The following is a 6,000-nucleotide window of genomic DNA, read 5'->3' as shown; positions in this document are numbered from 1 at the left end:
ATCTTCCTTTCATTATCCCATTGTCAAGGGCAAACCATGTTCAGTTTTAAAATTGCAGATTACTGTTAACTGTGATATATAATATAAAATGTAGTATATTTTGTTTGTCCGATTTAGTTCACTTTTATGTTTGTGAGCCTTCCAAGATATCCTGCATAGCAATAGATTTTTATTCTAGTTGCCTTATAGCATTCTATGGAATGATCACAAAATTTATCCATTCTATTCTTAATTGGCATTTGGGTTGTTTCTGTGCAATAAATACACTAATTTATATGTTTTGTGAATATATATATATATATATATATGTATATCAATTTCTGCTTAATATAGATTTAAAAATGAAATTTCTGGGTAATAGAATATAAATATTTCACATTCTAGTAGATATTGCCAAAATGTTTTCCAAATTGGTTATACTTATTTGCAGTTCTGAAAGCTGATCGAATTTGTTTTTGCTCCACATCCTTGCCTATAGTTCTGTTTATCTATCCTCGTGTGCAAAAAGGTGCTACATTGAGCTTTTAAATGAGATATCTCTGGTGAATAATGGACTTGAACCATTTTACATTTTTAGTGATTTCTGATGAAAGTGTCTTTTCATGTTTTCTGCCCATATTTACTGGATGATTTGTCTATTTTTATATAAGATAGGCACAGTCGATATCATCTCCAGCTTTGACAGTCAACTTTTCATCCTCTAATTTTGTCTCTTACTGAACATAAGTTCTTACTTTCAATGTGGCTCAAATTTTCAATCTTTTGATACAAAATTATTTTCTCTTTTGTTATATTCTAGAAACATCATTATTTCTTCCCACATTAAGTCCAGCATCCATCTGGAATTATTTTTACTTTTCTCTTTGTTTTCTAGCTATTCTTTTTATTTTCACCATCTGCACTGTTCTTTTTCTTTAATAGAAAGTTGTGGGTTTAAGATCAATCACGCATAAATACAGGATTGCCATAAATCACTGTTTCAGTTTTCTAAAACAGTATACCAGAAATTGTTTGGCTTTTACAATGGGGATTTATTAGCTTACACATCTGCAGTTCTAAGGCCATGAAAATGTTCCAGTTAAGGCATCTGCTCTGTGGGTCCTTTCCTAGGTTCTCAGGGGCTTTTCTGCCTGTGTGTTCTCTTGGCATTTCTGTCCTTTATCTTCTCACTAAAAATTCCAGTAAAAGGATTAAGACACAATTTGAATGGGGTGAGTCACATCTCAAATTGAAAAAAAAACATCCAAAAGGTCCCACCCACAAGAGGAATGAATTGAAAGAGCATGGCCTTTTCTGGGGTACGTAAAAGCTTCAGTCAACACAATCACCCTATTATTAAAACTTTGTATTGGTATGGAACTTTTCCTGCAGTTGCTGAAAGCATATTTTTATGATTATACTATTAACTACAGTTCACGGTTTAACTTAGGGTTCACTGTTTGTGTATTGCAGTTCCATGATTTATTTTAAAAAAAGGTTATCTGGTATCTTATATACAATCTAATATATACTGGAGCATATATCTGAATGTAATCAGAAGGGGAAATTTTAGATTGTAAATAAATGGAATGAATTTTGAATGCAGTGTGAGGTCAGTTTCAAAATTTCTGTTCCAAGGGAATAACCATGTAATCCAGAATCATAATTTAAAATATTTATTCACTTGTGTCAACACTAACATTCTTTATCACTGAATGTAAAGTTTCTTGATATCTCTTAGTGTAAGTCCTCTAGACTTGTTTTTCTTTCTCAACTTTTCATTAGTTATACTTATCTGTGTGTGTGTGTGTTTGACTTGTCATATTCCACAACAAATAACACTCTAAGTTTCTTTGCAATGATGTGTATGTATCTTAGTTTGTCTTGATCTTCCTTAATTTCCTCAGCAATGCTTATGGATCATGGTTTTATGACAAGGAACATAATATTCTGATGTTATTGAAATTTGTGTCATTTTATATTTGCTTGCTCATTGATCATATATAAAATGAAAGGTATTCTTTTACAATAATTGCAGCTTTATTAAGGTATAATTTATATATAATGAATTCTGCATATTTATAATATAAAATGTGATGTTTTGAGTCTTATAAACATCCATAAAATATAAAAACAATTAACATTTCTATCCTTAATGAACACTTTTGTAATGTTACTTGTGGCTCATTTCTCCAACCACAAACCTAATGAAATATTTAATATGATCTCTGTCAGTATAGATTAGTTTGCATTTTTTAGAATTGTATCTTAGTGATATCATAAAAAATTCCTTAACTGCAATACTGGATAGAATAAGTAAAACAATGGGTGCCAATATCCTGTGTTCATTTTGAAGCAAGAAACAAAAAGAAAAGGAAAAATAATGCATATTTGTTATCTCACAGTTTCTGTGGGCCAAGAATATTGGCAATTTATTTATAATAATACATAAAGAAGAAACTAGGAATAAATTCAACTGAATATAAAATGATTATAAAGTAAAAGCTACAAAACGCGACTGAAGAAAATAAAGAAGACTTAAGTAAATGGCATGACATCCAATGTTCATGGACTGAGTTAATATTTTTGAGATTCCCATATTACCCAAAGTGATCTACAGATTCAATGAAATTCCTATTAAAAATTTAGCAGCCTTGAAGACAGATTTTGGGGTGTTAGGCAGTCTATTCTCCTGCAACACGTGTAGTAATAAACTTTTACTCTCTTGGAAACCCCGGTGTCTCAGGAATTGGTAATTGTGTATGTTGGGCAGAAAAACCGACAGCCTTTGTCTGGTAGCAATTTGGTGACATAGATGGGATGAACGCCTGAATCTCTGGAGCCCCAGCAGAGCAGGTGAGCAAGATACCTGCGCATTTTGTGAACATTGGAGTTTCTCTGTTCGGCCAGCATTCTAGAGACTTTTGGCTCTTTAAGAAAGCCTCAAAGAGAGAAACCATTTCCAGATCCAAGCCCCAGAACCTCTGACTGGCAGCTCTCCAACTACCACCGTGCCCTCTTCTGCCTTCACCGGCTCCTCTGCCACCGTCCTCGACAGCCTTGCCATCCTCACCTTTCCTCCTCCAGAACAGCTACTAGGGGAGTAGAAACGATACAGAACAGCTCCCGGAGCGAGGACAGAGATCAAGAAGACAGTGTACCCCATTCTGGAATGGCTGACTGGCTGGGAGAACCCGCTCCAGTGAGATCGCCGAGGGGCACGGGCTTCCCCGGGTGGGGCGGCAAGCGGCCGGAGTCCCTCCCCTCCTCCTTCCCGGGCCAGCTGGCAGAATTGGGCAGGAGGTCCCCTCAAGCCACGGCGGCTGGTGCCCCCACCACACGTGGCCTCCCGGACCAACTGAGAGAATTGGATCAGAAATCCCCAGGCTGCAGAGAACGGTGACCGGGGGGGTCCCTTCCAAACATGTGACTCCCCGGTCCGGCTGGGAATGGTGCAATTTCCCGGGGCGCGGCGGCTGGTGCCCTCCCGCCATGCTTGGCGCCCTAGGCCGACTAGGAAATTTGGACGGGTGCTCTCCCAGGCTGTGGCGGCCGGCGACCCTCCCCGCGTTCAGACCCACGGGCCGGCTGCCACTCTTCCAAGCTGCTTTGGCTGGCGAACCTCCCCCATGGCAAGAGATTTCCAAAGTTAAAGGACCCACAGTACCTGTTACTGGTGGGACCCGCAGACAAACATGTGCCATGAGCGCCACCTACTGGGCAGGATAAGAAAAACAAAACCCAGAGATTTCACAGAAAAATCTTTTAACCTGCTGGGTCCCACACCCAGGGAAATCTGACTAAATGCCCAGACGCCAGCAGAAGATAACGGATCACGCTCAGAAAATGGAAAATATGGCCCAGTCAAAGGAACAAACCAATAGTTCAAATGAGATACAGGAGCTGAGAAAACTAATGCTGAATATACGAACAGAAATGGAAAACCTCTTCAAAAATGAAATCGATAAATTGAGGGAGGACATGAAGAAGACATGGGCTGAACAAAAAAGAAGAAATAGAAAAACTGAAAAAACAAATCACAGAACTTATGGAAGTGAAGGATAAAGTAGAAAAGATGGAAAAAACAATGGATACATACAATGATAGATTTAAAGAGACAGAAGATAGAATTAGTGATTTGGAGGATGGAATATCTGAATTCCAAAAAGAAACAGAAACTATCAGGAAAAGAATGGAAAAATTTGAACAGGGTATCAGGGAACTCAAGGACAATAAGAACCACACAAATATATGTGTTGTGGTTGTCCCAGAAGGAGAAGAGAAGGGAAAAGGAGGAGAAAAACTAATGGAAGAAATTATCACTGAAAATTTCTCAACTCTTATGAAAGTCCTAAAATTACAGATCCAAGAAGTGCAGCGCACCCCAAAGAGAATAGACCCAAATAGGCGTTCTCCAAGACACTTACTACTTAGAATGTCAGAGGTCAAAGAGAAAGAGAGGATCTTGAAGGCAGCAAGAGAAAAACAATCCATCACATACAAGGGAAACCCAATAAGACTATGTATAGATTTCTCAGCAGAAACCATGGAAGCTAGAAGACAGTGGGATGATATATTTAAATTACTAAAAGAGAAAAACTGCCAACCAAGACTCCTATATCCAGCAAAATTGTCCTTCAAAAATGAGGGAGAAATTAAAACATTCTCAGACAAAAAGTCACTGAGAGAATTTGTGACCAAGAGACCAGCTCTGCAAGAAATACTAAAGGGAGCATTAGAGTCAGATACGAAAAGACAGAAGAGAGAGGTATGGAGAAGAGTGTAGAAAGAAGGAAAGTCAGATATGATGTATATATAATACAAAAGGCAAAATGGTAGAGGAAAATATTATCCAAACAGTAATAACACTAAATGTTAATGGACTGAATTCCCCAATCAAAAGGCATAGACTGGCAGAATGGATTAAAAAACAGGATCCTTCTATATGCTGTCTACAGGAAACACATCTTAGACCCAAAGATAAACATAGGTTGAAAGTGAAAAAGGTTGGGAAATGATATTTCAGGCAAATAACAACCAGAAAAGAGCAGGAGTGGCTATACTAATATCCAACAAATTAGACTTCAAATGTAAAACAGTAAAAAGACACAAAGAAGGACACTATCTACTAATAAAAGGAACAATTCAACAAGAAGACATAACAATCATAAATATTTATGCACCGAACCAGAATGCCCCAAAATACGTGAGGAATAAACTGCAAACACTGCAAAGGGAAATAGACACATATACCATAATAGTTGGAGACTTCAATTCACCACTCTCATCAATGGACAGAACATCTAGACACAGGATCAATAAAGAAATAGAGAATCTGAATATTACTATAAATGAGCTAGACTTAACAGACATTCATAGGCCATTACATCCCACAACAGCAGGATACACCTTTTTCTCAAGTGCTCATGGATCATTCTCAGAGATAGACCATAGCTGGGTCACAAAGCAAGTCTTAACAAATTTAAAAAGATTGAAATAATACACAAGACTTTCTCGGATCATAAAGGAATGAAGTTGGAAATCAATAATAGGCGGAGTGCCAGAAAATTCACAAATACGTGGAGGCTCAAAAACACACTCTTAAACAACAGGTGGGTCAAAGAAGAAATTACAAGAGAAATTAGTAAATACCTCGAGGCGAATGAAAATGAAAACACAACATATCAAAACTTATGGGATGCAGCAAAGGCAGTGCTAAGAAGGAAATTTATTGCCCTAAATGCCTATATCAGAAAAGAAGAAAAGGCAAAAATGCAGGAATTAACTGTCCAATTGGAAGAACTGGAGAAAGAACAGCAAACTAATCCCAAAGCAAGCAAAAGGAAAGAAATAGCAAAGATTAGAGCAGAAATAATTGAAATTGAAAATATGAAAACAATAGAGAAAATCAGTGAGACCAGAAGTTGGTTCTATGAGAAAATCAATAAGATTGGTGGGCCCTTAGCAAGATTGACAAAAAGAAGAAGAAGAGAGAGGATGCAAATAAATAAGATCAGAAAT

This window comes from Tamandua tetradactyla, chromosome 4 (assembly GCF_023851605.1).
Source record: "Tamandua tetradactyla isolate mTamTet1 chromosome 4, mTamTet1.pri, whole genome shotgun sequence".
Taxonomy (NCBI): domain Eukaryota; kingdom Metazoa; phylum Chordata; class Mammalia; order Pilosa; family Myrmecophagidae; genus Tamandua; species Tamandua tetradactyla.
This window is presented reverse-complemented; position numbering follows the sequence as displayed.